The sequence below is a fragment of the Choloepus didactylus genome, chromosome 4 (assembly GCF_015220235.1).
Source record: "Choloepus didactylus isolate mChoDid1 chromosome 4, mChoDid1.pri, whole genome shotgun sequence".
NCBI classification, from domain to species: Eukaryota; Metazoa; Chordata; class Mammalia; order Pilosa; family Megalonychidae; genus Choloepus; species Choloepus didactylus.
The window spans coordinates 73,549,945-73,573,437 of record NC_051310.1 but is presented as its reverse complement, the minus strand read 5'-3'; the positions used below and the strand labels follow the sequence as shown (position 1 = coordinate 73,573,437).

Here is a 23,493-nt window from a genome sequence, read left to right as displayed (position 1 = left end):
GTGGCAGGGGGGCCAGGTGCGAGTTCAGTGCCCGCAGGCTCTCAGAGGACACAGATGCTCTCCTCTTCCTGGGAGCCCCCAGACCCACAGGGTGAGTGGGATCTCTCAGGCCCATGGGGGAACGGAAGCCCCCAGCCCCCTGGGACAACTGGGAGCACTCGCCCCTCTGATAGGAGTGGGAGCACAGAAACAGAGACTCCCACATTTCCCAAGCCACAGGCACAGCCAGAGCCAGCCCTTCTAGATCCTGAGAGACGAGGAGGTAAAAAAGATCTGCACATGGCAACTTCCTGCTCCTGGACACGCGAATCAAGAAGCATCACTGTTCATCAAGAATGACTCCCTTAGATTTGGTTATGATCACCGACTCCTTCAGGACCAAGGAAAACATTTGTGGGAAAATTACAGTGACACAGTGATTTCCATTCATTTGGGGTCTGACATACATAACTTCTGCCCTGTGCATTCATTTAGTGGTTTGTTTGGTTCTAACTGGGGCTCTTGGAAGGAGAAAGGAAAAGAATGCTCTTTGGCTTAAGTGTTTGGTAAACTTTGGGATTTCCTGGCACCTCCCTCCGGGGGTGCTGCTTCTGATTTAATAACCTTGAGCGGTCAAGCCCCAAGAATTCCACTCACTCATGAGACGTCCTGCTGCCCCTGTAGAAGCCCCTGCTGGAGGCCTTCTAGCCATTCCTCCTGCCAGTGAAGCACACTCCTGCCTCAGGACCTTGGCACTTGCTATTCTCTGTCCCTGTGACATGAATCAAGGCATTGCTTCATTCAGGTTTCTGCTCCAGTGATGCCTTCTTAGGAAGGCCTTCCTAGCTCCTATCTGCACACAAATGTCCAGAAATAGGTGCCTGAATAAATGTATCTGGAGAAATACTCCATATAAAAAGAAGAGAAAATTGAGTGACAGAACCCGGGGAATGTGGGTGGGTGATTTGGAAGTGACTAAAGGAAACTTCTGGTAGTTTTGTCATGCAGGCCTCCTCTGCAGCCCTCCACTTTGCTTCCGGTCGCCACCCACTACATTACATGCGCATGTATCCGGAACAATGGTGATGAGAGCGTGCATGCCCTTGCCCCTGGCTCTAGCCCCAGCACCGAGAAACAGTGCCCAGCACAGAGCTGACCCTAGTAAGTCACCAGCCTTTGAGGCTGAGAGTTGTCTGGACTCCCGGATGGGGGTAGCTTTGACTCTGGCTTGGCCTATACACCTTAGATTGGGTCATCTGACTCGGATAACAGGTGGAAGTATCAACTCCAACCAGCTTTTGTGTCACACACGTGCGCTGAACAATAATTGCACTGCATGGTATTTGTGATAACCGCCGGAAAACTAGGACATCCCCCATCATCCAGGGGCAAGGTCGCCACCATGGGGCCTCCGGGGGTTCCAGGCAGGGAAGCCCAGAGACCTGCTGCTCTGCGGATGTGAACCAGCAGGCTGTGCCCACAGGGCGGCTCTCGGGAAAGGAAGGGGAAGAACCGACCTGGGCAGTGGGCAGGGGCTGCAGGTCCGGGACCTGGGACATGCCCGCTCCTCCCAGGCTTGACCTTCCTGTTCTGACGGGGCAGCTCAAGGTCACACATGATGGCCTCAGCCCCGGCCAGAAGTCTGCAAAGGGCAGGCACATTACAACGCCATCCTCGCCCTTGAAGGCTGTCCTCCAGATGGCCCAGGGGCCTGGACTTCTGCTGCTCTCCCGGCAGGCCATGGGGCAGCGAGGCCAGCGCGTGACCAACAGCTGGACACCATCACCCAGCCAAGTTGATGCACTAAATGAACCAACACAGCTAGTGATGCGTATGGACTTCTTTTCCTAAAATACAAAAATTGTATTCATTGGCACACTACTAACATTTTTTTAAGTATTTTTTTTAATAAAATAAATCAGGGAACATGTCTATGTTGTGGATGCTAAAATTTTCTGAGGATAAATTGGGGTGTGTGTGTGTGTACGCGTGCGCATGTGTGTGTACAAGGTATAGAAAGTTACTATTAAATTACTTTCAATCCATAACTAAAAGCCAAGAGAAAATCAGGATGGTTCTAAATCCTGAATCTATGCTATGATAATTTATATATTTATAAATAATCAACATAAAATATAAAGATATATAAAGACATATATACATACACACATATATATGTACATATACACACATATATATACATATATAGTGTATAGTGTATGGATGTGAGTGTATATATGTGTATATGTGTGTGTAAATAATAAATTATACTCATATGATTTTACTTTAGTACCACACACTCTCCATGAACCAAGGATGTAGTTATTTTCCATTCAGCTATGAGTTTTACAGGAAATTGCAAAAAAAGTGGTATAATAATATTCATGCTCACATAATACTTAATTATGCCAATTTTTATATCAGAAGTAACTATGAAAGAAACTTGATGTTACATAAAATTCAGTCCTGCTGTAGCACATTTGAGATGTGGGAATCTGAGGTGTATTCTTAATATCGTACACCTTTTCTGAATAGATGAACTTATTTTTAAAGAAAAAAAATTAAGAAATAACATCCCAGTTATTTTCTTTTTCACTCAGTCTTTGAAAGTCAATTGTCTTTCTTATATGAAAATACTACATGGATTATTTTTTTTTGGTTGATGTTAAAAATCAGCTTTATTGGCTCATAAATGATATACAATAAAATACATACATTACGTGTACAGTCTGATGTATTTTGCCAAATATATACCTGCATGACAAGACTACCAAAAGTTTCCTTTAGTCAATTCCAAATCATCCACCCACATTCCCCAGGTTCTGTCACTCAATTTTCTTTTTTTTTTATATAGAGTATTTCTCCAGATATACCATGTTTATTCAGGCACCTATTTCTGGACATTTGTGTTGCTTCGAGTTTAGGGTTAAAATAAACAACACAATTAGAGATTTATGCACAATGCTTTTGTGAACATATATATATATATCCATCTGACTGTATCTCCCATTGAGATATGAGACAATTCCATCACCCTAGGAAGTCTCCTCATGTACCTCTTCAATCACCATGCTTTGCATCACAGATTAACATTGGCCTGATTTCTATCACTTTAGATCATTTTATCAGTTCTAGAATTTCAAGTAGTAGGTCAAATTTGTGCCTATCTTCTTTCTTTTTTAAAACTTTATTTTTTTAACTTTATTTATCAAAAAATATTTCAAACAAAACAAAGGAATAAGAAAAACAAATATCCTAAAATAATTACATTGCTTCCAATATGCCCCTACCATACGCCAAGAAAATTAACAAACCACATGGACGATTTGAGGTCAAAATCCTTGAGGTCTGAACTGAACCCCAACTAGGAGGTGGAGCACACACTGCTGGGATGTGTCCAGTTCCACACTGCTCTGGAGAGCTAGAGATCCCCAGAATTCACAACATCACGAGGCTCTCTCCCAGGCCTCACGGAACCTTTCAGAGACCTTTTGGCTAAGGGAGGGAAGACGCATCGGTGGACAGGTCTGTCTGTTTGCTTTTGTGGGTAAAATTTTACTTGAGAACATTCTGAGGCAAAGAAAAATAACACAGTAGAAAGCCACCAATCCACACAACCAGCAGTCACGTGAGCCACATCAATGGGCCACTTAGGGCAAACTCGAGACTGGGCCAGTGTGTCTGAATTTGCAGGCTGGAGAGTGTCTTGCCTCCATGCTACCCTGTCTGAGCTCAGGATGCAGTTACCTTGGGGACTGAATCATGTCCCACAAAAGACACATTCAAGTTTTAATCTGCGTACCTGTGGGTGTGAGCCCATTTGTCAACAGGACCTTTGAAGATGCTATTATTAGGTAAGAAAAGCCCACACTGAATGAGGGCAGATCACAATCCAATATGGCTGAGGTCCTTATAAGCAAAGGAAATTGGATGCAGAAGGAGAAGCCAGAAGTAGCAGAAATCAGAGGAACAGATGCAAGGAGAGAGAGAGAGCCGCACGTGATGGAGAACTGCCATCACCAGAATGCTACCGAATCCGGAAGAAGGCACGGCTTTATCAATACCTTCTATCCTCCAAAGCAGTGAAACAATAAATTTCAATTGTTTAAGCCCCACTCCCATCCCCCCAAAAAAACCAACCAAGTAAATAAACAAAAAACCCTGTCTTGTCAAATTAGTCTCTATCACTTCAAAACCGTAGGTAGAATTATAAAAAAAGTCATTTGCTGAAATATCATTTTCCTTTTTTTTCTTTCATATGCCCAAAATATTCCTTTAAGAATGTGTATCTAAGCTTGTTTCTTATTGTCTGAAAGACATCGACGTGTCAGATTCCCCAGCAAACACTTCCGACACCTTTACTGTCTGCATGCTCGGGGGCGCCACTGTCCTCATCCTCCAAGCACACAGCTCACTTATTTGAAGCCACCTTGTCCCTCAGCTGGTGGGAGTGCCATGCGATGGCAAAGACTCAAGGGCTTTTCCATACAAGCTGCTGAACCCCAAGTCTGAAGTCACAGCATTTTAATTTTCACTGCAAAGACCGTTCGTCTGAACCCTGTTGGCCTGTTCTCAGAAAGCCACTTTCATGCTTTGGGGTCTGCAGTTTCCATGGCTGCAGGGTGTCAGCATAAGCAATGCATACTGTGACCATCTGAGCAGGAAATACCCCAGCCCATCACGCTGCTGACACCATCCGGAGACCACCAGCCCTGGGGGTAGGTGGGGGTGGGGGGTTGGAACAGGGCAGGGCAAGAGGCAGTGGAAATCACACCCAGGAGGATGTCCTTAAAGTTGCATGAGTGGATGAGTTGTATGCTTTTTTAGCCCAGAGTGGGATAACCCAAAAAGGACATCCCTACAGAAACCCAAAGCTTCCCCAGAATTGTAGATCATGGTGACAATAAAGTATTTTAGTTTCCCAGCAGCTAAAACAAATAGCATACAGCGGGTTGGCTTAAACAAGGGGAATTTCCTGGCTGATGGTTTTAATGCTAGGAGAAGCCAAAATCCAGGCATCAGCAAGGCAATGCTTTCTCCCAGAAGATTTTGGCATTCTGGGGCTGGCTGCTGGTGATCCTTGGTCCTTGGCTTCTCTGTCACATGGCAATGCACATGGCAGCCTCTCCTGGCTTCTCTCTCAGTCTGACTTTCACTCTGCCTATCAAGGACTCCAGTCATCTGGATTAAAGCCCAACCTGATTCAGTGGGGCCACACTTTAACTGAAGCAACATCTTGCAGAGATCTTATTTACAATGGGTCCCCACCCACCAGAATGCAGACCAAGACAAAGAACATGTCCAAACCGGGGTACACAATTCAATCCACCACATAAAGCAAGGCAAACTCAACTGCCTCATTGGAGGGTAAGTTGGAAGGTTCTCTAAAGCTACACTGATGTAGAGTGTAGCCAGGGTATGAGACAAAATATATTCAGTCTTGCTTTAAATCAAATTACTTATCAAACTAAATCATCTTGCAGTTATTGGCTTTTGCCTACTACTCACCCCTAAACTTCACAGTATGCTTTCCAGAGTTTCAGGAGCAGGATCCTTATTTCAAATGAAATCATACTAAAAATAATCTCAATATATAAAACTGTTCAAAATATTAATGCAGAGTGGGGTGATGGGGGAAGGCAGCCTTTTTCCCGCATTAGTCCCAGTATATCTCTGAGGAACGTCCTTGGATGTGCTTCTCAGACCACAGCCCTGATTTTCTATTGGAAGCACTTCGGACTCCACCCATGACACCCAAATTAGAATCTCCAGGGGAGGAAACCCAGGAACCTCTCCCTTCCAAAGCTCAGAGCCAGCTCCCCTCCTCCCTTCTTGCCCACCCACACACCAGGGGACCCTCTGCCCCCTGCTCCTTTTCCCTGCACGTCTGCTCCTTTTCTGGACAGGGCCATAGGACGTCAGCACTGCAAGGGGTCAGCGCTCCGAGGCCTTGCTCTCACCACCCTCCTCGTTACCCAGTTTCCCGACAGTCCTCAAAACTGTGCAGGTGACACGTGATCAGTTTCAGAAACCCAGCTCAGCAATTAGAAAATCTCCCCGGTGCCGAGGGTGGGTGGAAGGAGGTGGGGTGTCAGATCAGGAGATGGCGGTCCTGGCCCCATAATCATGGACAGAGCTGGCAAGACCCCACCCCCTCCTGGGGGCCGTCACTAGGGAGGCTTCCTGAACACCTGCTGCCAGCTGGTTGAAGGTATTTCAACCCCATGCACCTGGGAAAAAGGCAAATCCCCTATCTGTATAAAACACTTTGGCTTAAGCACTGATGAGCTATCTCTGTTCAACTCTGGGAAAACTGCTCACAAAGACGGAGAAGTGATAGCTCCGTGAGGAACACCCTGCTGAACGATCATGGAAGGAAATGGCCATCAGAAGATGTCTCTATGGATTGGACGCTCCCCGGTCATCCAGGCCTTCCGAACCAAAGAATTCTCAGAAACGGCCAACGAGTCACTGCTTCACCATTCCTTCCCCCAAACTGAGCTGAAGGAGAGAATGCCTCGATGACACCGAACAAGTGCTGTCAGGTTCACGGCTTCCCCTTTCCCACACCCGCAGCCCCCTGAGGAGGCAAGAGGCAGGCTGAGCCATCCTTCTAGTGAGGTCCAGGGCCAGTGCAAAGGTGGAGGAAGGGGCCGGCCAGCCCTGAGGCTGCTGCATGGAGGAGAAGCACTAAGTCCGGTTTGTATGGAACCGAGAAATATTAGGGCAAGTGCAGGTGTCCCATGACTTAAAGAGAGTGGACAGCTGGCAACACACCTGCACTGCACACCTGTGCTGAGGTGGGCTTGCAGCAGGGCAGGCTTGGGCTCCCTGCGCTCTCCCCTGAGGCCCAGGGTCCTCTCTGGATGCCTGGGACACCAGCCTACCTTGTGAGGTTGAAACAGAGGAAAGGGCCTCACACACGGGCTGGACCGGCCTTTCCTTGGTCGATTGGCCCTCAGAACACCTCAATGTTCACCTTTCTCTTCTCTCCCCAGTGGGCAGTGATGACAGCCACGGCTCAGAAAGCCCACACAGCCAGAGAGAGTGTGGCAGGTGACCTCCAAAGGAGCTATGTCACCTGTCTCCAAAGAGGCACACAGAGGAACCAATGGATTTATATTTGGAAAAATCCAAGACCCAATGATGACATGCTAAGTGCCTCCACTGCAGTCCAGAAGTGTATGGAGGCGATTAACAGAGTCTGGTGCAGGAAGAGACTATGTGGTGGTCACCGTCGTTTATTAAGACAAGGTTACACAGCTACGGAGAGCTGCCCTGGGCCCCGATGTGCCCATTACGGTCATCATTTAAGACCGACAGCTAAAACCTTCTCTCAAGACCTCCCGCCCCCAAAACCCAATGTTATGAACAACACGCACCTACACTTGATTAAATTAATAAAATCAATTTAAATACACCATCAGCAACCACAAAGAGATACCACTTATACCCATTAGGATGGCTATTAAGAAAAACAACAGAAATTAAGTGTTGGCAAGCATTTGGAGAAAGCAGAGCTGTTGCATATTGCCAGAGGAACTGCAAAATGGGGCGGCCACGGTGGAAAAGAGTTTGGAGGTTCTTCAGAAGTTAAAAATAGATTTATCATATGACCCAACAATCCCACTTCTAGGTATAGATCCCAAAGAATTGAAAGCAGGGACTTGAACAGTTATTTGTATACCAATGTTCATAGCAGCATTTATCACAACACCTAAAAGGTAGAAGCAACCCAAGTGTCCCTCAACAGATAAATGGATAAACAAATGTGATATATACACACAACGGAATATTACTCAGCTATAAAAAGGAATTAAGTCATTGAAGATACCATGTTGAGTGAAATAAGCCTGACACAAAAGGACAAATGTATGATTCCACTTACATAAAATAGCTTTAATATTTAAATTCATAGAGATGGAAGGTAAATCAGAGGTTCCCAGGGGCTAGGGTGAGGGGAAATAGGAAGCTACTCTTTAATGGGTCCAGAGTTTCCGTTAGAAATGATGTAGACGTTTTGGTAATGGTTGGTGGTGACAGTAGCATATTATTGTGAATACAATTAATATCACTGAATTGTACACATGAAAATGGTAAAATGGGAAAATCTGTGTTGTCTATATTAACACAATGAAAAAAACATAATTTCAAAACACCACCATCAGCAACCAACCAAAGGAAGAGACAAGAGTGAGATGAACATTTCTGAGACTCTGGTTTTCCAAAATTGCCCTAGTGTTACATTATTTAAAATAAATTTCCAGAAGGCTTTTATATGGCAATATAAAAAAAAATACCTTTTAGAGATATGGAAATTTTCTAAAAGTTTAAGAATTAACATTTCAACTAATCTTTCTTCATAATAGCAATAAAACTGTAAACTACCCTCTGCCAAACTATTGGTGGCTCCAATCCCCATATGGCTTGGGGCTCATTCAGTCCAGAAAACTAACAGTTTTCCTCTGTTTAGATTCTGGTAAGATTTTTGCTTGCATTAACACAGTTTTCTGCATCTCATTCAATAAAGAAGTGTGTGCCTCTGTCCTCATCTTTCCATAATCGGTGCCTCTCTGGGCAGTCACTTGTCCCTGGAGTCTCATTTATGTGCCTTTCAGGAGCTCAGAGAAACATATTTGCACAATGAGAGACTTTCTTGGGAATCAGTAAATCTTTCGATTCTCTCTGCAACACATTTAAAAAGAGATCATCGAAGCCAACCTCTTATAACCACTGATAACTGAGTCAAAAACTCAGCTCATTTGTTACTGCAAAGGAGAGGCTAAGCCTACCTATAATTGTGCCTAAGTGTCTCCCCTTGAGTGTCTCTTTGTTGCTCAGATGTGGCCTCTTTCTCTGTAAGCCCACTCAAGCAGGTGATCTCACTGCCCTCCCCCCTACATGGGACCTGACTCCCAGGGGTGTAAATCTCCCTGGCAATGCAGGATATGACTCCCAGGGATGAGCCTGGACCTGGCATCGTGGGATTGAGAAAATCCTCTTGACCAAAAGGGGAAGTGAAATGAAACAAAATAAAGTTTCAGTGGCTGAGAGATTTGAAATAGAGTTGAGAGGTCACTCTGGAGGGCATCTTATGCACTATACAGATGTCCCTTTTGAGGTTTTAGTGTGTTGGAATAGCTAGAAGGAAATACCTGATACTGTGGAAATGCAACCCAGTAGCCTTAACTCTTGAAGACAGTGGTATGACTATATAGCTTACACAGTGTGACCATGTGATTGTGAAAACCTTGTGGCTCACACTCCCTTTATCCAGTGTATGGATGGATGAGTAGAAAAATGGGGACAAAAATTAAATAAAAAATAGGGTGGGAAGTGGGGGATGGAATGCATTAGGTGTTCTTTTTTACTTTTATGTTTATTCTTATTTTTATTATTTTTTTTTTGGAGTAATGAAAATGTCCAAACGTTGATTGGGATGATGAATGCACAACTGTGAACAGCTGATTGTACACTTTGGATGATTGCATGGTATGTGAATATATCTCAATAAAACTGAATTAAAAAAAAAAAAACTCAGCTCAGTCTGTTTAATGTATTGAAACCAGCTTTCAATGCTTCTTTTTAAGCAGACATTATTAGAATTTCACTTAAGCTCCACCCTTTCCCTTTGAATCTTCTTGGAGGCCCTGGTGAGGGGCCACACAGCTCGCAAACCCCCACCATGACTGCTCTGCACCCTCTGGGCTCAAAGACTTTTAAGTATTTCCACCTGTTGGCACCTGCCTCTCCATGGAGCACCGAGTCCACACCTCCTGGCCTAGGATCACCTGCAAAAAGTCCTATTATTAAAAAGGGAGATAACAGATCAAATATGTTATCAATAAAAGTGACCACAGAGCATTGTACAATACAGTACAAATGTTAAACCAGGAAGAATGGATTTCTTACTCACCCAGTCTCTCAGGAGCCAGCCAGGAACACGTGGTCTACAGTTCAGGGAAATTAAGTCATTGAGTTGTCTGTGGAGCACTGCCACTATCTGTATACCAACACTATTAGCCAGCACTGTGGGGATGCTGCTCATTTGCTTTTCTAAAAAGCAGGGAAGCCTTTGGCTACATGGGCCCCACAAAGCCCCCCTCCCTCTCTCACTCGTACAGATGAGTAAGATGGTGGGTTAATTCCATTCACTTCAATTGTCCTTTATTTGCCAGTCCCTAGGTACCAGGCCCTGCACTGGTCATTTGCAAATTAAATGACTGCCTCATTTAATCCCCTGTAGATACTGGGTAGGGTCGATGGTATCATTCCCATTTTGTAGGTGAAACTGAGCCTCAGAGAGGTTAAGCAACTTGCTCGCTTCTGGCTATGGTTCAAACTAGGGGTCTCCCCACAGTTGAATTCCCAGCTCTTGACTGCTAAGTCCCTGGACAGCTAGTCTAATGGGCAAACAAGTGTGCACACACACACACAAGCATATATGTACACACGCCTGGCGAAAGGGCTCAAACAGCTATGCAAACTATGCATGCGAGAATATGTGTTACTACGAGTTGTTACCACTTACGTATGGGTTTTACGTCTATTTCTAGTCCTAACTTTAAGTTCCTATTGTCAAGCTCCTACATGTTATTTTCTCTCACTGCCTCCAAACTGTGTGTGGATTTGGCCAAAGTCATCACTGTGATCTGAGAGACCCAGGGTATAACAGCAGAAGAGTCGGAAGCCAATCCCTCATCAGGGCTTCAGGTGGTTGGGATGCTGACAGTTCAGACCCGCAGTTCCTGTGCTGACAGAGGTGAAGAGAAAGCATCTGTGAATGGCTGCAGGCCACCCAGCGGGGCTGAGGGGTCCCGGACTTCCACCCGAGATTGCTCAAACAGGACTGGAGTCTGCCTTCCAGTAATTAATATTCTCTATTTGATTAAGACTCCTACATTTTTATAGAAGGAAAATGAATCGGAAATCACAGACCAGAAACCGTCACCAGAGAAAGGGAGAGGAACTTCAGAGGCTGGTGCAGGGGGTGACCCCAAAGCCAGAGTTGTGCTCACCTCTTGTTCTGTTCTATTTCTCTGCAACTCCCTCCAGGAATTTAACGGAAATCAGGCATGTTCGGTACAATCTCTGTCATTGAGATGCTGCCTTTGCCTGCAGTGACACGTCTCTTTATATAGTGTTTATTGCTGCCATTCGCTTTTGTTTGTTGGGGCGGTTGACACCCCAAAGCCTGTAGCACTTTTACAACAGAGAAGGGGTCAAAAGAGAACAACTCTGAACACATAATGTTGTGTTGCACGATTGAGCTAATTCATCATGGGGTAAAAGTTGTATATCAATCAATAAATAAATAAATATCTCAAACGTTTCCTGGGTTCAAGACCTCCACAAAATTCCAATTAGGACACAATTCAAGGATTGCCAAGCCAGCAGCAAGGTGCTGGGACGAACCCTCAAAGCAAGGAAACTAAATGGCCAATCCGCCTTCCTACTTGAGCTAAACACCTCAGAGGGGTCCTCAATTTGAACACCGTATGTTTTTTTTGAAATTCATTCCAGCATCCAATGACCCCAGTCATATCTTCCTGACACACAGGTGAATACTTTGAGAAACATGAGTTGGGAAAACCTTTTTTTTTTTCTCCAGAAAGAAGACTGTTGGAACACTGAGAAAGGGATCTGGCATGGAGGGCCTGCGTGGGTTTTGGGGTCTTGTTCCTGAGCCCAACCCTGGCTGGTAGAGTCTAATCAGTCACAGCCTCAGGCCACACTCACCGAGGACCGAGTCCCACATCTTTAGAATTTCAAATACGAGCATAACCCAGTGCATTTCTCTTTTAAGAGATACCAGATCACATCCCCAGATCTGCTTCATATTCTTTTGCTGCATCGGACAAGAGCCAAGGTCTCCCCAGCTCTGCACATAAGGGGGCACTTACACCAATGTCAGAGAGAAGACAAGGATGGACAGAAGATGCACAATTTCCCGCCTGTGCCTCTCAACTGCGGAGCGGTTGGCACTGAGCCCGTTTGGCAGACGAGGACCTTGAGGCTCAGGAACTGCAGGGATGAAGTGAGGGACCCCGAGTCTAGTTTCCCAGGCCCACGTGGGTCGGGCAAGGTCCGGGTGACGTCCACGCTTGCTGTCATTCATAATGTTTAATTGTGAAGGACATCTTTCTTTTGCCTTAAAAAAAATTTTTTTTTGACAATTGATCCCAGTGGAGATTGAATGAAGAGCAAAATCGACAAGAAGCCAAAGGGACCAGGACATGTGCTGGGGACAGAGCAAGGAAAGGAACCCACAGGGAAGAAGACACACCAAGGGAGCGGGGCCAGCAGGCCATGGGGGAAACGCTCCAACACAATCCGTGCCGGTTTGGATGTGTTATGTCCCCTAAAACACCGTGTTTTTTAATGCAATCTTGTGGGGGAGATGTATTAGTGTTGATTAGGTTGGAGTCTTTGGATTAGGTTGTTCCATGGAGATGTGACCCACCCAACTGTGGGTAATACCTTTGATTACATTATCCCCATGGAGGTGTGGCCCCGCCCACTCAGCATGGGCCTTGATTGGTTTACTGGAACACCATATAAGCTCACACAGAAGGAGCGAGCTTGCTGCAGCCAAGAGGGACATTTTGAAGACAGCCACTGAAAGCTGACAATGCCATTTTGGAGAACGCCATTTTGAAATGCAACCTGGGAGCAAGCAGACGCCAGCCACGTGCCTTCCCAGCTAACAGAGGTTTTCGGATGCCAGTGGCCTTTCTCCAGTGAAGGTACCCTATTGTTGATGCCTTACCTTGGACACTTTATGGCCTTAAGACTGTAACTTTGTAACCAAATAAACCCCCTTTATAAAAGCCAATCCATTTCTGGTATTTTGCAAAATGGCAGCATTAGCAAACTGGAACACAATCCAACAGGTGAGGTTCACAAAGGACTTCAACCTAATCTGAAACCTTGTTCTCTTTAGCACCCCAGGTGCTGGCTTTTTTTTTTTTTTTTGATTCTGAAAAACACTGGGAATACCATTTCAATAGACCTAGTAGCCTCTTTACCACAGGGAATGCTGAATTCCAGCTCGTAGCAAGTGACGTGTAACCAGTGACAGATGCTATCAGTGTTTGCTGCCTGTCCAATACCTACCCTCCTTGCTTGCCAACTCCACCTGATTTTGGTGACTTGAGGAAGTGGCTAATGGGCTCAGCCTCAGGTGATGGATCTTGGTTAGTACAAGCCAACGGTGGCAGAACTGTTTCCACTTCCCCTGCCTCCCTGGCAGCCAGTGGTAGCCATGTGACCCAGTTCTGCCCAATAAAACCTAAGCAGAAACCCACGGGCAGACTTCCAAGAAACAGAAGCAGCTGGCACTGGGAACCAGGATACAATGGCTAGCACTTCAGCAGCCCCTGGTGGCCACGCGGTCAAGAGAACCACAGAGATGCCAACCTAGATAGGTCGAGCCTCTAACCAAAGGCAGTAACCCTTGGACCCCTCCTTCCATGTGAAAACCAAACCATTAGTTGGTCAGCTTTCTGTTCCTTGAAGCTGAACAGATTCCTAAGTGTTATATTAAGAGATTTTATTTATGCATATCAATAATTTAGTGAAAGAAGATATCATAATTCCTCTTCTATATACAACCACTATTAATCTACTAAAGATTCCCACAAACTTTATCTAATTGGATGCACTATTATTTTGTTACCAGGCAAATATGTTTTCTCCATTTCAGAGATTTAAAAAAAAAGAAAGGGACACACTGAGAGAGGCTAAGGGACTCAGTAGCCAGGGCTTTTCCACTGACTCGCCATCAGGCAGTACAGTAGAGGGGGAAGGTCCTTCCAGAAGGCAGGGAGGGTGCCTCTTCACATGCAGGCACGATAGGCTGGCAGGCTCTGGGCTCCAAGGAGCCTGGTGGTCTACTCCTCCAGGGGGTGCACACAGAGGAAATGGGAGGATCAGCCACAGAAGGCAAGAGCAAGCTGTCATACCTCCTTAACAACACCACCACTCCCACTCCCACGGAGAACATCTCTAGAACCACAGCCAGAAGAGCCACTTTGTGTCATGTTCCTGGACTAACCCTTGGAGGCTGGGTGCTCCGAGGACGAAGCTGCCCCTTCCAGGAGTCTGCAGGAAAGCCAGTCTCTGTTAGCTCTGCAGTCGGCCAGCTCTGGCATCTGTGCTCTGGAGGCTCTGAACCCTAATGGAGACGTAGCAGGGCCAGGCCGGGCTCTCTATGCTGAGAACACCCCAAATCCAATTAGGCTCAGAACCAAGTGGTTATGGACCTGTGTTATCTGCCTGTGGACTGAGCCTGCCTCGCATCTGCAGACATCTACTGCATGGCCCAGGGGCCATTCTATTGAGGAGGAACGGGTCATGGCAAGTCTAAAAAGCATTATGCAATCTCAGACACTGCAGGGGAGGGTACTTGTTCTCTCTCAGACTCTACCATTACAAGCAATTTAAATTATATCAGGTGGAAAAGATAGTAATTACTCCAGCCTGGGAAAGTGATGGTGGCAACCAGGGCAGCAGGAATAGAAAGAAGCAGACAGAGTGAGAGACATTTGGGAAAAGGAATTATTAGGCCTTTCAGATTGATCTGGGGTGTGAGCGTGTGTGTGTGTGTGTGTGTGAGAGTGGCAGGAGAGAAGAGAACGAAAGACAGAAGCAGTAGAGTAAAAGAATAAGAAGAAGCTCTACCACACTCCCCTGGCTTCCCTGGCTCCAGGTGCCAGTCCAAAGGGCTGTTCTCGGGTCCTCTCCTCTAATGCCCATGACAGCCCCGGGAGGCATGTGTTGTACTCACCCTCATTATAGGGAGGACGGTGGGGCACAGAGAGGGTCAGCCACTTGCACAGCATTGCACAGCTGCAGGGCCAACCCTGCAAGCACCAAGCACCTGCTGGAACACAGTGCTTCTCCTGGGCTAAGGAGACCTGCTTTCTCCCCATCAGCCTGTTGGTGCCGTGCACAGAACTCTAAGTAAGCATTCACTCATTCATTCACTCATTCATTCATTCATTCCACCTACAGAAGCTACTGTGATCTTACCACGGGCTGGGGCCATGGATGCACAGTCACACAGAGGCTGCCTGGAGCCAGCCTTCCAGAATGGGGGAGACAGGCCAACAAGCAGGAACACCAAAGGAAAGAAATCCCAGCAGCAGCAGCAGCAAATGCATCCTGAGCAGGCAGGTCAATGAATTAAAAAAGGATAACCTCAGATGGTTCCCAGGAGGTTCATAAGACAGGGCCACAGTGTGGTAGTGGAGATTCAGATGGTGGCAAGCCCAGAGCCAGGAGCCAAACCAAGAGTCCTTCCTGGGAGGCAGGGGCTTTAAACAAACTGGCCGCTCAAGGTGTAGAGTCCACCTGAGGCCCTGGGGAAGCAAGACCAAGAGAAGCCACGGAGCCAGACTGGGTGGGGGACCGGCACCCAAAGAGGGCTGTGAGCTTCCTTCTCGCAGTGCCAAGGGAGCGCAGAGGGCTGGTGACCGCCTGAGAGAGGGACACACGCACAGGCACTCACGTGAGCCGGCTGTGAGTGCTGGGGTGATGCCCCCGTGGGTCCACAGAGTGAGGGTGGGGAGGGCCCAGGGCCAGGGGCTCTCAGCGGGACAGTTACCGGATGGGACAAGACTGGGACTGACCACAGTTGGCCAAGGGCCATGCAAAGCCCCTGCCTCTGCTTCCAGAGCTCCCGGGCCTGACCCTGCAGAGACTCCAAGTGGAACATCACCCTGCCTCTCAGGAGCAGTGGATTTGGCTCACTTTAGGAAGAAGGCAAACCAGAAATGGATTTTTTTTTTTTTTTTTTTTTTTGCAAATCATGTCCAAACTAAAGAAGGTCAGGGAGGTTACTACATGAAAGTCTTCCATGGAACGTCCTCTTAAAACTGTGTGCCTCCCAGTACAAGACACTAAAGCGACCATCCCTTGCTTCACGGCCCAGCCTGCTTTCCACCACCAGGCTTTCTTCCAGGTGATCTGGTCAGCAAACTTTCAAAGACTACGCCCTGGAGAGGCCTACGCGGCATGGTCAAAGCAAACTCAAATACAGTCTCCTTTGGAAATGCCCCCAGAGCCTTCCCCTGGGCAGGGACTCAGCCAGATGCTGTGTTCTGGGGCCCTCGACTTTAGCATTCACTGTGTGGCTTGGGTTGGGCGGGGGAAAGAGAGCATCCAGGTAGGAATGAGAATGATTCAAGGCAGGCTAAGAAGTCTCTTCACAAAGGCTTGGGAGAGGAACCGGGAACCAGAGCCCACAGGGAGCAGTGGAGGGAGGAGGAAGTGGTGCAGGAGAGCACAGGGGAGTGGACACCAGCTGACAGCCTGCGGGGCTCACACCTGCCCCAACCCCATGGAAAGCCAGAGGGTGCACAGATGCCTCTGAAGCTCAGGGATGCAGTGGAGCAGGTGGGGGAGAGCTGGGTGCATCAGGACAGGGACACACAGACCCTCGTCCAGCTGTGGGGAACTCACCACCCTCCTGCTCAGCCTCTGGAGACAGTACGATCTCCCCAAACACTGGCTGCTGCACTGCCGTTGTCCTGAGGTGCACCGGTACAGAACCCACTCTGTTCCCAACCTCCCTGTGGCATGCAAGCAACAAAGAGGGGCTGGCAGGCTTCCCTGCAGCCTCGCACCCTGTCCACATGCACCCCAGCAGTAACATTTCCCAGTGACTTGCACCTCCTGTGTCCTCTCCGTGTGAGTAGAGACACAGCCAGGCAGTCCACTGCATACACACACTACTGAGCAAAGAGTCTCCCCCACTGCATCCCCTGACCAGGCCCTTGCTAACATTCCTACAATTGCCATAAAACCCTTGTTTACAAACAGTGGAGCACGTTCCCTTGAGTTAAGCTCTGTACAGATGAGGACTCTGGGCTGAGACAGGGAAGGGATCTCTCTAGGGGATGCAGCTATGGAGGGCAAAGCTGTTCACACGCCTGAGGAGCTGGACTCCATGGTGGAGACTGACAGTGTCCATCAGCCCCGTCCTTCAGGTGTGTGTGAGGGGCTCCCAGGTGAACAGTATCCACTGCACAGGCTGAGGTGGGGCCAATGCAGGCAGAGGCTAGAGTAAAAGGCAGATCCGTCAGCAAGATGCTTGTAGAGGGATCCAGAAGGAAAGTATGCAGGGTCATGAGGGAAGGCTGGGGGTGCTCTGATGACATCGGACAGCCCCCTGGGGTGTCTGCACTGGCCAGCCTGAAAGCTCCATCACAGTATGCCCTGAAGGCCTGGGAAAGAGCATTCTTGCTTGAGGGATAAGCATGCCAGGAGCTGGGACAGGCTTGGCGGTGCAGACCACAAAGAAGGCTCTGGGCTGAGGCTGAGAATGAGATGGTGTCTGCACCGGGTGCAGGGACTTTGGGGAGCAGAAGGGACACGGATGTGACCTAGGTTATTTCAAATCATGCCGGCAACCATGTGGAGAGTGGAGAAAGGCGAGAGTGAGCACAGAGAGAAGAGTCTGGAGGGACGGCCTGGTCCAGGATGGACTTGGAGGCCTTGACGAGAGGTTCAGCAGAGTCATGGAGGAAAGGACAGGCCAGGACTGATTCTGGGGTTTGGTGCTTGTTGAAGGAGAGGCCATGCAAAGGTATGTGTGCACATGTAAATGCATGTATGCGTGTGAATGTGTGCACATGTGTGAATGAGTGTGCACACACGTGAAATGTGCATGCATGTATGTGCACCCATGTGTACATGTGAAATGTGTGTGCATGCCTAAATGAGTGCCGTCCGTGAATATGTGTGCAGGTGTGCACATGTGCATGGGTGTGCATGCACTTTGGATGCATGTCTGTACACGTGTGTATATATGCACATGTGTGTGCACATGCATGTGTGTGTTCTCTGTGTGGGGGAAGGCAAGAAGCAAGAACACAGTGTGACGTGTGAAGTTTGAGTGTCATGTTGGGTAAATAATTCTGGGGCTCAGGGAAAGGTGGGCACTGGGAAGTGATCGGCACACAGGCCAGGGAAGTTGGGGTGACTGGGAGGGATCCGGGGGTAGAGGTGGACCTAGAGGCTGGACAGCGGGAGGAGTGGGGGCTCACGGGTCACCTTCATCCTTGCCAACCCAGGACTGCATGACCAGTTTACCAAGAGCTTTACAGTTCGCTGGGCCTGCTCAGCAGTAATGGGATGGGACCCAGCCTCAGCCCCTCACATCCCACATGGGCCTCTTCTCCCCAAATTACCAGCCTCCACGGTCTACCTGAACCAGACCAGCTGACCGTGTCCCCAGGCCCACTCGTGCCCTCAGCATTTGCCCCCGTGGGTCCCTGCCCATCACAGCAGCCTGCAGGGACTGGGCAACGATCATAGCCTCAGCTGATGGCCGACATGCCTTCCACATGGACAAGCCAAGGGATGTTAGTGCAAAAGGGACAGGATTTAAATGACTGGCTCCATTACAGTTGCCCTTGCTAGAGGACAGAAGAAACAGCCTTGAGAAAAACCTCATGTGATGGTGAATAATAGCTCCCAAGAAAACACAAGCCCTGAGTCATTTCATGGACACAACTGAACGGGCAGAATTTCACTCTTTTGAGGCTGAACACATTCCAAGAGAACTGCCTCAACAAAAGCACATCTCTGGGCATAAAGGACCCTCATACAGATCAACCAAGATGAAATGAAAGGTGAAACAGCCTGACCAGGTACCGTAAGGCTACCCCTCCTTCCACTCCCTATTCTCTCCAACTGTATCACCCTTTGGTACTTGACTCTGTGAAGGATACAGAAAGCCCGAGCGTGTCGGTTGGATCTATCTAGACCTGCCTGCTGATACAGGACACTCAGGGTCCTGGCTGCAGTCTTGCATCCCCAGACAACCAGGCCCAGCGCCATCTCTCCACACCCAGGCCCTGGAGCCCAGTGGGCAACCCAGTGGGCTCTCCCCTTGGTTCTCAGCACCCTTAGCCTAAATAAGCAAGTGGTAAGTGTCCTCTGAAATGCAAGGATTTGGCTTTCCTTTCTAAAGGGTCCTGAGCTTCTTAAATAAACACAGGCATGGCCTTGCCCTTCACATGTGCTCCTGTGGATCCCGTGCCAAATTCCTCAAGGCTGGGGTCTTGCGTGGCCCCTTCCAGAACTGAACCCCCAAGAGAAAGAAGGTGGAAACAAGACATCCAGTGCAGTGCTTTTCAAATATTGGGGTGCCTGAGAACCACGTGTAGTAAGCGTTCAACACAGACCCCCTGGGCCCACACCAAGTGAGTCCCATTGTGCAGGTATAGGTGCAGGCCAGGGGTCTGCAGGTTCCCAGATGCCCACCCCAGACCAGACGTCAAAACTGATGCTGATTCTGGGGTCCACAGAGCAGACACTGAGCATGTTCTACTCACGATCTAGCAGAGCCAGCCTTGTAGATGGTAGGAACTCAATAAATTGTTGCTAACAAAAAAAAAAGAAATAAATACGCAATAATGGGCAACCATGTTAAGATTCCCCTCAAGAGACATCACATAGCTTTTAAACAAGAAGCACCGAAGTTTTACGAAACCAAGGTTAGGTGGAGTTCACACTTCACCTACCAACTTTCTTCGTAAACATTGGGTCCGAAAAGTATGTGGAGGTTGGGGGTGAGGGAGGACATTCTTTAGACAAGCAAGTTTGAAAAATTCAGGATTAAAGTTGAGTAGGTGATTTCTTTCTGGCAGGCCTTCTCAGAGATTTTGGCATTCCACTGGGCATCACACATCTTCAAGAACAAATTATAACAGACATTTCCCAAATCTACTGGATCAATGGACCTAACTATTTTTTAATGGAACGTACTTTAACATCATGAAACATAATTTGGGAGATCTCCAGTTTCACAATTTCACAGTTTGTGTTTTTCTAAAATGCTTCAGCAAATATGGATTTCCTGTAATAGCCTACATTAATTCTGCCTCCACAGTAATATGCAGTCAAGAGGCTGTTCTTGTGTTTAGTTGAGAACACCGGAAAAGATTCCGTAATGCCAGGGAACTCTGGAAAGTAGCCAGAGGAAATATCAGGTTGCCTTGATTCCAAGACACTTGATCAGCCTGATAAATAGCATTTCGAGAAAAAATAAAAATAAAAGCAGTGAATATATCAGTCGTGGAAGGATAATTCACGGGTAAGTAGCAAACCAGCCAACATCCCGGTAGCTCATTCCATAAGGGTTTACAGTTGCTCCTCATTATTCACAGACCATATCTACAAATTCGCCTAGTCACTAACATTTATTGTAATCACCAAATCAATCTCGCGTAGATTTCAGGGTCTTTGCAGATCTAGTAGGGCGGCCAGTCTGAGTTGCCCAACATGCACGTTACCGGCTGAGAAGGAATGAGGCGATGCTCGGCCTTGTTGTTTCATCAGCTCTCATACTACAACAAGTGTCCTTTTCGTGGCATACACAGTGCCACGTTGTCTGCCATTTGTGCTTTTTGTGGTGGTTTCCTGTTTAAAGATAGTGCTGAAGTGTCATTTAGTGTTCCTAGATGACTGCTTTGTGGAGAAATTACAGTGCTAGATGAGCTTGTTCAGGCAGGAGTTATAGTGCAGTTGGCCGTGAGTTCACAGTTAATGAACCAAGCACACATAGTAAATAAAGTGTCTTTAAAGAGAAACACGCATAAAAATGGTTATGTATTTATTGGTTAATGAAACAGACCAAAGGCTGACAGAACTTAACCTGTATTTCCCCTAGGATAAACGGATCAGCGTTTGCCAATTCAGTGCGTTTGTGCAGCAAGTAATGAGAATGATCATATTTCCCATCCATGCTACACAGTCAAACAGGTCAGCTCGGGGTGTGCCCCTGACCCCTCACAGCGGGCTGCAGGCTGATGGCGCAGACAACGCCAAATGCGCTGAGCACCACCCAGAGGGGAAGACAGCTCCAAGACCAGCGCCAGCCCAGAGGCAATCCCATCACTTCTCTCACAACTCATCAGCCACAGTCAGCCACATGGGCCCACACTGCCGAGGCCCAAGGATTCAATCCTACCAACATGGTGAAGGCGCCGAGAGCGGGCAACCACAGGGGACGAGCCTACTGGAACCCCACTCTCATGACAATCCAACTCAGAAATTCTAACAGGCAAAGAAGCACTTAAGTTTTAAGAAAAAATGTAATTTAAAAAAATAATGTTGCTTAAGTTTCTACCCACATTATAAGCAAGTTAGTTTTTATAGGCATAGAATCCATGTTCACGTATCTGCCAAGTACTTTCATTATCCATGGCTGGGTGAGCAACCCAGCCTTGCCACAGTATGGAAGAACTCCCCAGCCAGGGGAGTAGTGTCCTGAGATCCTAAAGGACCCACATCCTCTTGCCACCAGCCTCTAACTCTGAATCACATTGGCTGCAAAAAGAGGTGGCAGATTCCCTCAGCATTTGCTCCTTTCCTTAACTGAGGCATACTCTTTGTACCGGGTTTGGATGTATTTATGTTCCTCAGAAAAAGCCATGCTCTTTGACGCAATCTTGTGGGGGCAGATGTATTAGTGTTGATTAGGTTGTTTCCATGGAGATGTGATCCACACAGGTGTCGGTGATAACTCTGATTAGATCATTTCCATGGAGGTGTGGCCCCGCCCATTCAGCATGGGCCTTGATTAGTTTACTAGAGCACTATATAAGCTCAGATGGAAGGAGTTTGCTGCTGCAACTTAACAGAGACATTTTGAAGATGGCCATTGAAAGCAGTTTTGCTGATGCTTTGGAGGTACTAGTCCAGAGTTTGCCCCGAGAAGCTGACACAGAGACATTCTGGAGAATGCCATTTTGAAATGCAACCTTGAAGCAAGCAGACATCAGCCACACGCCTTCCCAACTAACAGAGTTTTCCAGACACCACTGGCCTTTCTCCAGTGACTGTACCTTATTGTTGATGCCTTACCTTGGACAATTTATGGCCTTAAGACTGTAACTTAGTAACAAAAAAACCCCCTTTATAAAACCAATCCACTTCAGGTGTTTTGCATAATGGCAGCATTAGCAAACCAGAACTCCCTTGAACCCTCGAACCTTCCCACTGCCTCCCTAGGGTGCTGTGGCTGCATGTGCAATTGCACAGATTCATGCAAAGCGGAGACCCCCTACAAACCCTCCTGTCAGGACACTGGTGACTGCTAGGGTGGCAGGAGCAGGGATGGATGGGCCTCTGACTTCAACAAACCTGCTGAGCAAAGGGTGACTCCCGGCAGAATGACCCACCGCAGGAACCCAGGGTGTCAGAGGGGCTGCCAAGCCGGGGGCCTCTGTCAGTGACTCTGTCCCAAAGGTGGGTGACCCGGGTGCACCCGTTTTCCTCATTTAACCATCACAACCATTGGGTGAGGGAGTCTGAGGCAAAGCACGATCACTGGAGCTCAAGGGTGAGCAGACATTCACCCAGCAAGCGACCACTCGGTCCCTTGGCAAATCTGCGTCAGAGTTTATTGGGGGTGCAGAACTTCCCACCCCTGTGAGATGTCAGAACATTCCACAGGGGTTCACCTTAGGAAGATAATCAGAACAGAGCTGCAGATACTGAAAGGAACCCAGCTGGCTCCATCAGGTTGGAAAGTCATTCCAGGAGCTGAGTACGAGGATGAGAAGTGGGCACGGGAGCGAGGGAGATTGGAAGCAGGATGAAGGCAGACTGGATGCTGGATGGCCCAGAGCCGGACACTGTCTGTGGACAAAGGACAGCAGTCCCTTCTACAACTCCCACGGGGGTCATTCCGTAAACCGCATCAAGTGTCAAAAGACGAAAAGCAATGTGCCTTGGAAATGTCCATTCATTGAATTAAACTAAAGTAGGGGGACTAGTTTTAGATGTGCAATTCTAGCATGTCCTTTTTGAAGGACACAGAGGAGATATTTTATTCTTCCCTCATAAGGCCAGCAAAGAGAAGTTAAAACAAAAAAGCCACCTAAAAGCTAGTCAGTTTTCATTTTTCCTTAACAATTCATCCTATTACATTAAGGAAAACTATTTTGAAAATGAGAGTTATGGATTAAATGTACACTGAGATTATTTATTACTTGAAAGAATCCTACAGAAAGTCCTTTGCAAACAAATAATTACCCCCAGAATTCAATTTATATGTGTTTGTTTTAAAACTGCCTTAGGTGCTTGTTTTAAACAAGTTGGCACATAAATGAAATGTAGAAGCTGCAAACAATAAATAGATACTAAGGCGGGTGCTCAGAGGAGCGGGTGCAGGGCTGGAGACAAGGCCTCCTGGAGCTCGCGGTGACCACAAATGGGGCCTCTGAGGAGGGGCATCTGTGGGGAGACCCCACCAGGAGGAAGGCACCTGTCAGGTGAAATGGCATCAAAAACAACAACAAAACTGCTCTCAGTCAGTGAAGCTCCTAAAGACAACAAAATCACCAAATCGCTGAATGGCATTCTCAGAGCCCAAATCAGAGAGAATAACAAAGGGAGGCAGCTCTAAAGCACATTCCAGAGTGAGTCTGCACACTCTTTAGTTTCCGCCTGCTAGCAGGATCTCCAGCTACCTGGAGCCTCCACTTAATGGATTTTTCC

The 23,493-nt window shown here is 47.5% G+C and overlaps 1 protein-coding gene across 5 annotated transcripts in view; it reads right to left on the bottom strand.

The window, feature by feature from the left end:
- The window catches only part of OTUD7A (OTU deubiquitinase 7A), a 441,745-nt gene that overhangs the window by 359,296 nt on the left and 58,956 nt on the right, over nt 1-23,493 (bottom strand). Inside the window, exon 1 of one of the 5 annotated variants that reach the window (XM_037832846.1) lies at nt 9,713-9,770. The exons of the other annotated variants lie outside the window; for them this stretch is intronic. The gene's annotated coding sequence lies outside the window, so the exon portion shown is untranslated. Of the gene's footprint in view, nt 1-9,712; nt 9,771-23,493 lie in introns of those variants that run through there. 5 annotated transcript variants of the gene reach the window in all.